The sequence below is a fragment of the Schistocerca serialis genome, unplaced genomic scaffold, assembly GCF_023864345.2.
Source record: "Schistocerca serialis cubense isolate TAMUIC-IGC-003099 unplaced genomic scaffold, iqSchSeri2.2 HiC_scaffold_1195, whole genome shotgun sequence".
Taxonomy (NCBI): domain Eukaryota; kingdom Metazoa; phylum Arthropoda; class Insecta; order Orthoptera; family Acrididae; genus Schistocerca; species Schistocerca serialis.
The window spans coordinates 22501-32500 of NW_026047398.1; the positions used below are offsets into that span (position 1 = coordinate 22501).

Here is a 10000-nt window from a genome sequence, read left to right on the forward strand (position 1 = left end):
CATCCAACAGCCGAGTGCCGCGAGGCCCCCACCTGCCCGCATTGTCGGCAGGCGCACTTCCTCCGGCAGTGCCCCAACCTCCAATCCCCTCCCTCCTGTAATACCTGCAGCCTCCCCCACCCCACCTACTCCCAAAAATGTAAAGCCCGACCTCCTCCTACCACTCCTGAACTCACCGTCCCTGTCCGTCCCCTGGACGCCCCCACCCCTCCTGGCAATTCCCTTCGTCCCCCCCCCCACTGCTGAGGACATCATCAGGTTCCTCACCATTGTCCTCCAAAACGTCCATCCCTTTCAGCGCCCCCACACCTTACAACAGATCTCCCTCGCCGCCCGTTCCATATTCCACCTTAAAATGTACGCCACCTTTTCCAATAACCAGGCCCATTTCACCTTCTCCCGCCTTGACACCCTCGTCTAAGTCCTTCCAATGGCGCGACAGCATCGTATCCTTTTCAACAATATCCGCTCCCTTCCCGCCAACAAGAACCTCTTCCTGCACACCCTTGCTACCCACCGTGTGGATGCCTTCCTCCTTAATGAAACCTTCCTCCAACCCCACCACTCCATCCACACCTCCCCCTATCTCCTCCACCGCTCCGATAATCCCCTCCCAGTTGCGCGTGGCGGAGTTGCCATTGGCCACCACCGCCAGATCCCCGTTCGGCTCCAGCCTCTCCTTCCCGACCCCACCGAACACCTGATCCTTAGTCTCTTCTTCCCCGGCCTTACCATTACCTGTGCCACCATCTATGTCCGCCCCAACGCCCCTCTTCCTTTCGCCTTCCTCTCCCACATCGACCGTACCTTCTCCTCCTATGTGATCGCCGCCGACCTCAACATCCATAGTCGCTCCGCTGCCCAGTTACGGCGGTGGCATCGGTTCCTCTCCTCCCTTCAAGGCGACCTCATCCCCATCCCCCAGCACACCCGTCCCGAATCCAACTCCACTCCCGATGTTATCCTCTCCTCCCCCAACCTCCTTGGTCGCATTACGGTGGATGTCCTGGAGCCTATTGGTAGCGACCATCTCCCTGTCCTCCTCACCGTGTCAGACGGCCGTCGCCCCCGCCCCGACCCTCGTCATGACCCTCCCCCTAAGTACATCCATGACTATTCCCGTGCCAACTGGAATGCCTACCGGGATACCCTCTCCACTCAGGTCGATAGCCACCCTCTCGCCTACCGCCGTCCCGATGATGTCACCCATGCCGCCTCCTTTCTCCAGCAGACCTTGTCTGAGGCCGTGGAGGCCCACGTCCCTACTGTTGCCGTCCACCCCCACCGTCCTACCTTACCACCACAGGCCGTCCTCCTCCTCCGTGAATCCCGTCGTCTCTACCGTGCCTTCCTCCGCACGCGTGACCCGGACACCCTACGACGCCACCGGCAACTACAGCGACACATTCGAAATTTGCTCGCGGCCAAGAAACGCCGGGACTGGCGACAGACATGCACCCGTTTAAATGCTACCCTCCCTATAAACTCGTCCAAGTTCTGGACCGCCTTCCGTCGCCTTACCGGAACTAAACCCTCCCCCTACTATCCTCTTCTCCACGATGATCACCCCTTCCCTGACGCCCTTAGTAAGGCCAATCACTTTGCCTCCTACCTGTCCGATGTGTTTTCCGTCCCTGATGATCCCCAGTTCGATTACTCCCTCTTCCCAGATATCCGCGATCGAACTGACACCTCTGTCCCTCCCCTCGCTCCTGGTTTCCAGTACTTGGACAACATTCCACACACGGACCTTAATGCCCCCATCACCACACAGGATCTCATCGATACACTCCGCACCAAACGCAACACCGCTCCTGGTCACGATCGTGTTACCTACCGTCACCTTCGTGAAGCTCCTGTCTCTTTTCTCTCCACCCTGGCCAGGCTCTACAATGTAGTCCTGTCCACCGGTTACTACCCCGACCTGTGGAAAACCTCCCGTATCCTCATGTTCCTCAAACCTGGCAAACCGCCGTCCGCCGTCTCCTCCTACCGTCCCATCAGCCTTACCTCGGTCTTCAGCAAGGTCCTGGAATCTATCCTCACCCGCCGCATCCACCAGCATCTCCGCCAGCACCGCCTCCTCCCCGTTACCCAGTGTGGCTTTCGGCCGTCCTTCTCTTCCGACGATCTCCTCCTTCACCTCACTCATCTCCTTTCCGAACAGCTCAATTCCCGTCGCTCCGCCATCTTCCTCTCTCTTGACCTCGAACGCGCATATGACCGCGTATGGCATTCCGGTCTCCTCTTCAAGCTCCAAACCTTCGCCCTTCCCATTAACTACGTTCGTCTGATCGGTTCCTTTCTCTCCCGCCGTCCTTCCTATGTCACCATCCATAACACCGATTCCTACACCTTTTTCCCCTCCGCCGGCGTGCCCCAAGGCTCCGTCCTATCCCCCCTTCTGTACTTGTTGTACACGGCGGACATGCCGCCGCCGTCACCCCCTGTCCACCTTCTCCAGTTTGCCGATGACACCGCCTTCCTTGCCCTTGCCCCCACCCTGCGACGCTCCCAACGCCTTCTCCAATCCCATCTTGACCGGTTCACCGCTTGGTGCAACCAGTGGTTGCTCAAGGTCAATCCTTCCAAAACCCAGGCGATCATTGTAGGCAACACCACTCCCTCCTTCCGCCTCCTTGATTTCTATCTCACCGTTTATGGCCGTCCCATCGCTCTCACCCCCACCCTTAAGTACCTTGGCGTCACCCTCGACCGTCGCCTCTCCTGGACTCCCCATCTCCAGACAATCCAAGCCAAGGCACGTTCCCGACTCCGTCTCCTCAAGCTCCTTTCCGGCCGAACGTGGGGTTTGGACCCCTCCACCATCCTCCACACCTATAAGTCCCTCATCCGCCCTATCCTCTGTTACGCCCATCCAGCCTGGATCTCCGCCCCCCCTTCCTTTTATAAATCCCTCCAAATCCTTGAACGCCATGCTCTCCGCCTTGCCTATCGCATCCGTCTCCCTTCCCCCACGCGGATCCTGTATGACCTTATCCCCTTCCCCCACCTCCTCCTCTTCCTCGAAAGGCTACGAATCCTCTACACCTCCCGTAAACTCGATCCTCCTCACCCGCTCGTCTCCCCGATCCTCTCCCACCCCCGCCCGCTGCCGCGCCTGTACTCCCATGTCCCACCCGGTCTCCATCTCTCCACCCTCCTTACCCTCTCCCAAGGTGGTTTCCGCCAGCTCCCTCTCCCTGATGATGTCCTCGTCCCCTCCATCTACCCCTCCTATCAACTTTGACCCTGCCCCCCCTCCCTCCTGGTGTCCTTTCCCTGCGGCACCCTCCCTCCTTTCTCTTCCCTTCCCTTCTCTCTCCTTTTCCCCCATCCCCTCCCTCCACCCCTCTTCTTCCGGGCTTCCCCTCCCCCTTCCTCTCTCCCCCCTCTTTCCCAAGCCCGTGGCGTCCCTGCTCTCCCCTCTCGCTTTCCCTCTCCCCCTCCTCCTCCTCCTCCTCCTCCTCTCTTGGCAGGTCCCCGGACTCGCACACGCATCGTGAACTTTCGCGCGCCGGAGATCATCGCCCTCGGATTAGTGTCTGTGCCGTCGTGTCTGTGCCTCAGTGTTTTTCGCCGTCCACGCTCCTTCGTTCACGTGTGTCATCTGCCTCGTCAGTGTTTGTGCCCAGTACCGACGGTTTTTCTTGTTTATTTCGTCAAGTGTGAACGGCTTCATGTTTTTTAACTATTGTATCTCCTGTTTTTTACCCGCCATTCTGTTACTTGTCTGTCTCCCTTTCTTTTTTCTTGTACTGCTTATGGCTGAAGAGCGGAGTACACTGTTCCGCTGCCAGCCCACCTTGTATGGGGTGTCCAAATTACAATAAAGAAAAAAAAAAAAAAAAAAAGAGGTACGTCCAATATGCGACATTCCCGCTGTCCCTATACATGAGCTGCGAGCTGTACCAGTTACGAGCTAGAGACGCGATCGCGTTGCTCTCTGTACGAATGCCGATGCTGAGCGGTCAGCTAGGAGGCGCTCCATCCATGTCGGTACCGGTGAGCGTTGCACTCGCAGTCGCAAAAACGTACGGCAAGTATATTACTCGGAAGAGTCAATGACAGTCCACGCCCCCCTGCGTGGGAAGAGTCTTTCTAGGCCATGACCCACCGGAAGGGCGCAGCGTCCCCCACCCCAGACATGTGACGTCACACCATCGGTATTGACGACTAGACTGATTCCTTATAATCATTTGCCATACACCGGTGGAAGCTGCCGAGACGAGTAACTACATAGCGGGCTCGCCGTGTCACTAATGTACAGAGATACAACAGTTTCGACTGGAACCGGATTAAACGTATACACGGCGCTGATTAGTAATAGATAGAGCCATCAGAATACAGATAATGTATACAACTGTCCGTATACATGCTGAAAGACTCTGCTCACAATCACAACCACACGTCAGCCACACACCCTTATCACGCACTACTCTCTGCCTGTAACACGCACACAGACAATATGTAAGCACCAGCATGGAACAACACCCAGTGCATCCTCTCCGCCACATTAGACAATCCACACTGTCATAACCAGACTGGGAGGTCCACTCAGAAAACAGAATATCCCACCCACCCGACAACCACCATTGCTCAGCCAAGCCACCAACACCCACACATGTCCTACACAGGGGTGCACCCAACATCACAATACTGCCTCCTCTCACAGCACACAAACAATGGCAGGAATGAAAGACACAGGTCTGCCACAACCATGGAATCAGAGCGCCGCCTGTCATGAGCCAAAGGTGCATCCTGACGTGGCAAATCAGATGATGCCGCAGGCATCCACTTACTATAGTCACAATCAACAAACCGGCCGCCCCGCCCCCCATTAAACCTTTCCTTACAACAATGTGTACCTTAACCTAACCTATATCGTACCGTAACCTAACCTATATCGTACCGTAACCTAACCTATATCGTACCGTAACCTAACCTACGTCGTACCGTAACCTAACCTACGTCGTACCGTAACCTAACCTACGTCGTACCGTAACCTAACCTACGTCGTACCGTAACCTAACCTACGTCGTACCGTAACCTAACCTACGTCGTACCGTAACCTAACCTACGTCGTACCTTAACCTAACCTACGTCGTACCTTAACCTAACCTACGTCGTACCTTAACCTAACCTACGTCGTACCTTAACCTAACCTACGTCGTACCTTAACCTAACCTACGTCGTACCTTAACCTAACCTACGTCGTACCTTAACCTAACCTACGTCGTACCTTAACCTAACCTACGTCGTACCTTAACCTAACCTACGTCGTACCTTAACCTAACCTACGTCGTACCTTAACCTAACCTACGTCGTACCTTAACCTAACCTACGTCGTACCTTAACCTAACCTACGTCGTACCTTAACCTAACCTACGTCGTACCTTAACCTAACCTACGTCGTACCTTAACCTAACCTACGTCGTACCTTAACCTAACCTACGTCGTACCTTAACCTAACCTACGTCGTACCTTAACCTAACCTACGTCGTACCTTAACCTAACCTACGTCGTACCTTAACCTAACCTACGTCGTACCTTAACCTAACCTACGTCGTACCTTAACCTAACCTACATCGTACCTTAACCTAACCTACGTCGTACCTTAACCTAACCTACGTCGTACCTTAACCTAACCTGTATTGCGCCTTAACCTAACCTGTATTGCGCCTTAACCTAACCTGTATTGCGCCTTAACCTAACCTGTATTGCGCCTTAACCTAACCTGTATTGCGCCTTAACCTAACCTGTATTGCGCCTTAACCTAACCTGTATTGCGCCTTAACCTAACCTGTATTGCGCCTTAACCTAACCTGTATTGCGCCTTAACCTAACCTGTATTGCGCCTTAACCTAACCTGTATTGCGCCTTAACCTAACCTGTATTGCGCCTTAACCTAACCTGTATTGCGCCTTAACCTAACCTGTATTGCGCCTTAACCTAACCTGTATTGCGCCTTAACCTAACCTGTATTGCGCCTTAACGTAACCTGTATTGCGCCTTAACGTAACCTATATTGCGCCTTAACGTAACCTATATTGCGCCTTAACCTAACCTATATTGCGCCTTAACGTAACCTATATTGCGCCTTAACGTAACCTATATTGCGCCTTAACGTAACCTATATTGCGCCTTAACGTAACCTATATTGCGCCTTAACGTAACCTATATTGCGCCTTAACGTAACCTATATTGCGCCTTAACGTAACCTATATTGCGCCTTAACGTAACCTATATTGCGCCTTAACGTAACCTATATTGCGCCTTAACGTAACCTATATTGCGCCTTAACGTAACCTATATTGCGCCTTAACGTAACCTATATTGCGCCTTAACGTAACCTATATTGCGCCTTAACGTAACCTATATTGCGCCTTAACGTAACCTATATTGCGCCTTAACGTAACCTATATTGCGCCTTAACGTAACCTATATTGCGCCTTAACGTAACCTATATTGCGCCTTAACGTAACCTATATTGCGCCTTAACGTAACCTATATTGCGCCTTAACGTAACCTATATTGCGCCTTAACGTAACCTATATTGCGCCTTAACGTAACCTATATTGCGCCTTAACGTAACCTATATTGCGCCTTAACGTAACCTATATTGCGCCTTAACGTAACCTATATTGCGCCTTAACGTAACCCACATTGTGCTGTAACCCAACACACGTTGGGCCTTAACCCAACACACGTTGGGCCTTAACCCAACACACGTTGGGCCTTAACCCAACACACGTTGGGCCTTAACCCAACACACGTTGGGCCTTAACCCAACACACGTTGGGCCTTAACCCAACACACGTTGGGCCTTAACCTGCTCTGTAATTGTCATACGACGCGTTAAATTAGTGTAGTGTTGCCCAACTGCAACCCCCGCAATATAGTTTGCTACTCGCACTGCCCGGTCCCCAGTGTATCGCTTCATGTTAAACACCTTGCAGCTATACACTGTAATGTGGATGGCAGCAGGACGTACATGCTCAATGCCCTTTGCAGTTGTTCATTGGCATTTGCAGTTGTTCATTGGCATTCGCATGGCGAAGCACTTAGCCTACGCTGTGGTACGGCCTGTGTCAACTGTCCGCTGATGTTGTACGTCCAAATCACACACTGTACTGCACATTGGTCCTCATGTACTGAATGATACATCGTGGTACATGTGACCGTACAACGACTGCGCCAACAACGGCGAACCATGCGGTCCAAATGTTGTGCACTCAGCTACGTGTCGTCTCCCTATAAGAGCTGGATTGCAGTGTGGTATGCCCTGGATGGCGATCAGCATGAGCCGTCTGTTGATGTAGTGGCGCGTGTTGTCAGACGTAGTCGTCTCTTCTCACACACCGTGATAGCATGGTGCACTGCGTTCCACATCTGCGACATGCGACAGAGGCCGGTTGACAGTCGTTCGCGCAATGGACATCGCATACGTACGGGGGCCACCTTCCACGTGTTCGCGAAGCGTGCACATGTTGTTGCGTGTATGTGGGCAGACAGTGTGTCGTGACACCTGACACAGGCATGCAACAATCGTTGAATTTGCAAATGGCGATGGACGCCTACGTTTGCTGGTGACGTTACGCAAATGAACAACTGGTAAACCGTTGTGGTGCGGTTGTTCTCGCTAGAGGTGAATCAGTGATGGCGACGATCGGTTGAGCTACCAACCGGTTGTTCCAGCGATACCCACCATGCCCACGAACGTGAATGGCATCTGGGTGTGAAGCGATACGCGGCGGTGGCTGGGTGGGACCGTCCCCGGCCGGTGAGGGGGGGCCTCCCGGCGTGCTGGCCGCGCGGTGCGTGGGCGCACGCGCTACAGCCGGCTGGTGGGGGCGGCCAGTGGCAGGCGCGCCGGCCGACGGAGGCGGCAGGCGGCGCAGCTGCGCGCCGGCGCACCCTGCACGCGGCGCCGTGCGGCCAAAGTAGGTCCTCGCGGGCCCGGTGCGAAGCGCGGTGGACATCTGCAGTGTGCTGGTCCGATTGAGGACTGTGTGCGCTGAGGATGCGCCGCCGCCTGGCGCTCGGCGCCGCGACGCCGTCTGCTGCTCGGTCGCCTCTGCGGTTCTCGCAGGTGGTTTGTATCGCAGCTGTGCGGACGTGTTGGCGCGTGCGCTGTGCTGGGAGAGTTCGCTTCGGCACCCAAGTGGGGCTTTTGTCCTTCTGTGGCGCTGGCGTTGGAGCTGCCGGTCACCGTAGGTGGCGCGTGTTGTCTCCCGCCGGCAATGCCACGACAGCACGCTCCCGGGCCTCTGTCGGCAGCGGCAAGCTCAGTTGGGAGCACGGGTGGTCGCACCTAAAGCGTCTACTCGCCAAACTCCGGGCGATTGCGCCTCTCTCGAACCCGACCAAGTACTTAGGACGGCGCTGCGCGCCGCCGGGACCTGAGAGGGTTTCGAGGTGTATGGTGCAGGGGAGCTCAGCCTCCTCCTGTTTGCAGAATAATTGAGCGGACGCTTGCGTGTTCGCGCGGGCCGCTGGGACACACTCCCGGGCGGCCGGCTGCTCAGCTCTAGTTGACGCAGCTCCCTGGTTGATCCTGCCAGTAGTCATATGCTTGTCTCAAAGATTAAGCCATGCATGTCTCAGTACAAGCCGCATTAAGGTGAAACCGCGAATGGCTCATTAAATCAGTTATGGTTCCTTAGATCGTACCCACGTTACTTGGATAACTGTGGTAATTCTAGAGCTAATACATGCAAACAGAGTCCCGACCAGAGATGGAAGGGACGCTTTTATTAGATCAAAACCAATCGGTCGGCTCGTCCGGTCCGTTTGCCTTGGTGACTCTGAATAACTTTGGGCTGATCGCACGGTCCTCGTACCGGCGACGCATCTTTCAAATGTCTGCCTTATCAACTGTCGATGGTAGGTTCTGCGCCTACCATGGTTGTAACGGGTAACGGGGAATCAGGGTTCGATTCCGGAGAGGGAGCCTGAGAAACGGCTACCACATCCAAGGAAGGCAGCAGGCGCGCAAATTACCCACTCCCGGCACGGGGAGGTAGTGACGAAAAATAACGGTACGGGACTCATCCGAGGCCCCGTAATCGGAATGAGTACACTTTAAATCCTTTAACGAGTATCTATTGGAGGGCAAGTCTGGTGCCAGCAGCCGCGGTAATTCCAGCTCCAATAGCGTATATTAAAGTTGTTGCGGTTAAAAAGCTCGTAGTTGGATTTGTGTCCCACGCTGTTGGTTCACCGCCCGTCGGTGTTTAACTGGCATGTATCGTGGGACGTCCTGCCGGTGGGGCGAGCTGAAGGCGTGCGACGCGCCTCGTGCGTGCTCGTGCGTCCCGAGGCGGACCCCGTTGCAATCCTACCAGGGTGCTCTTGAGTGAGTGTCTCGGTGGGCCGGCACGTTTACTTTGAACAAATTAGAGTGCTTAAAGCAGGCAAGCCCGCCTGAATACTGTGTGCATGGAATAATGGAATAGGACCTCGGTTCTATTTTGTTGGTTTTCGGAACCCGAGGTAATGATTAATAGGGACAGGCGGGGGCATTCGTATTGCGACGTTAGAGGTGAAATTCTTGGATCGTCGCAAGACGAACAGAAGCGAAAGCATTTGCCAAGTATGTTTTCATTAATCAAGAACGAAAGTTAGAGGTTCGAAGGCGATCAGATACCGCCCTAGTTCTAACCATAAACGATGCCAGCCAGCGATCCGCCGCAGTTCCTCCGATGACTCGGCGGGCAGCCTCCGGGAAACCAAAGCTTTTGGGTTCCGGGGGAAGTATGGTTGCAAAGCTGAAACTTAAAGGAATTGACGGAAGGGCACCACCAGGAGTGGAGCCTGCGGCTTAATTTGACTCAACACGGGAAACCTCACCAGGCCCGGACACCGGAAGGATTGACAGATTGATAGCTCTTTCTTGATTCGGTGGGTGGTGGTGCATGGCCGTTCTTAGTTGGTGGAGCGATTTGTCTGGTTAATTCCGATAACGAACGAGACTCTAGCCTGCTAACTAGTCGCGTGA

The 10000-nt window shown here is 54.4% G+C and overlaps 1 non-coding gene across 1 annotated transcript in view; it reads left to right on the forward strand.

The window, feature by feature from the left end:
• Positions 1-8544: 8544 nt before the first annotated feature.
• The window catches only part of LOC126434783 (small subunit ribosomal RNA), a 1910-nt gene continuing 454 nt past the window's right edge, over positions 8545-10000 (forward strand). The window contains exon 1 of the ribosomal RNA XR_007579488.1: positions 8545-10000. This exon is cut by the window's right edge and continues 454 nt beyond it. This is a non-coding gene — a ribosomal RNA (small subunit ribosomal RNA).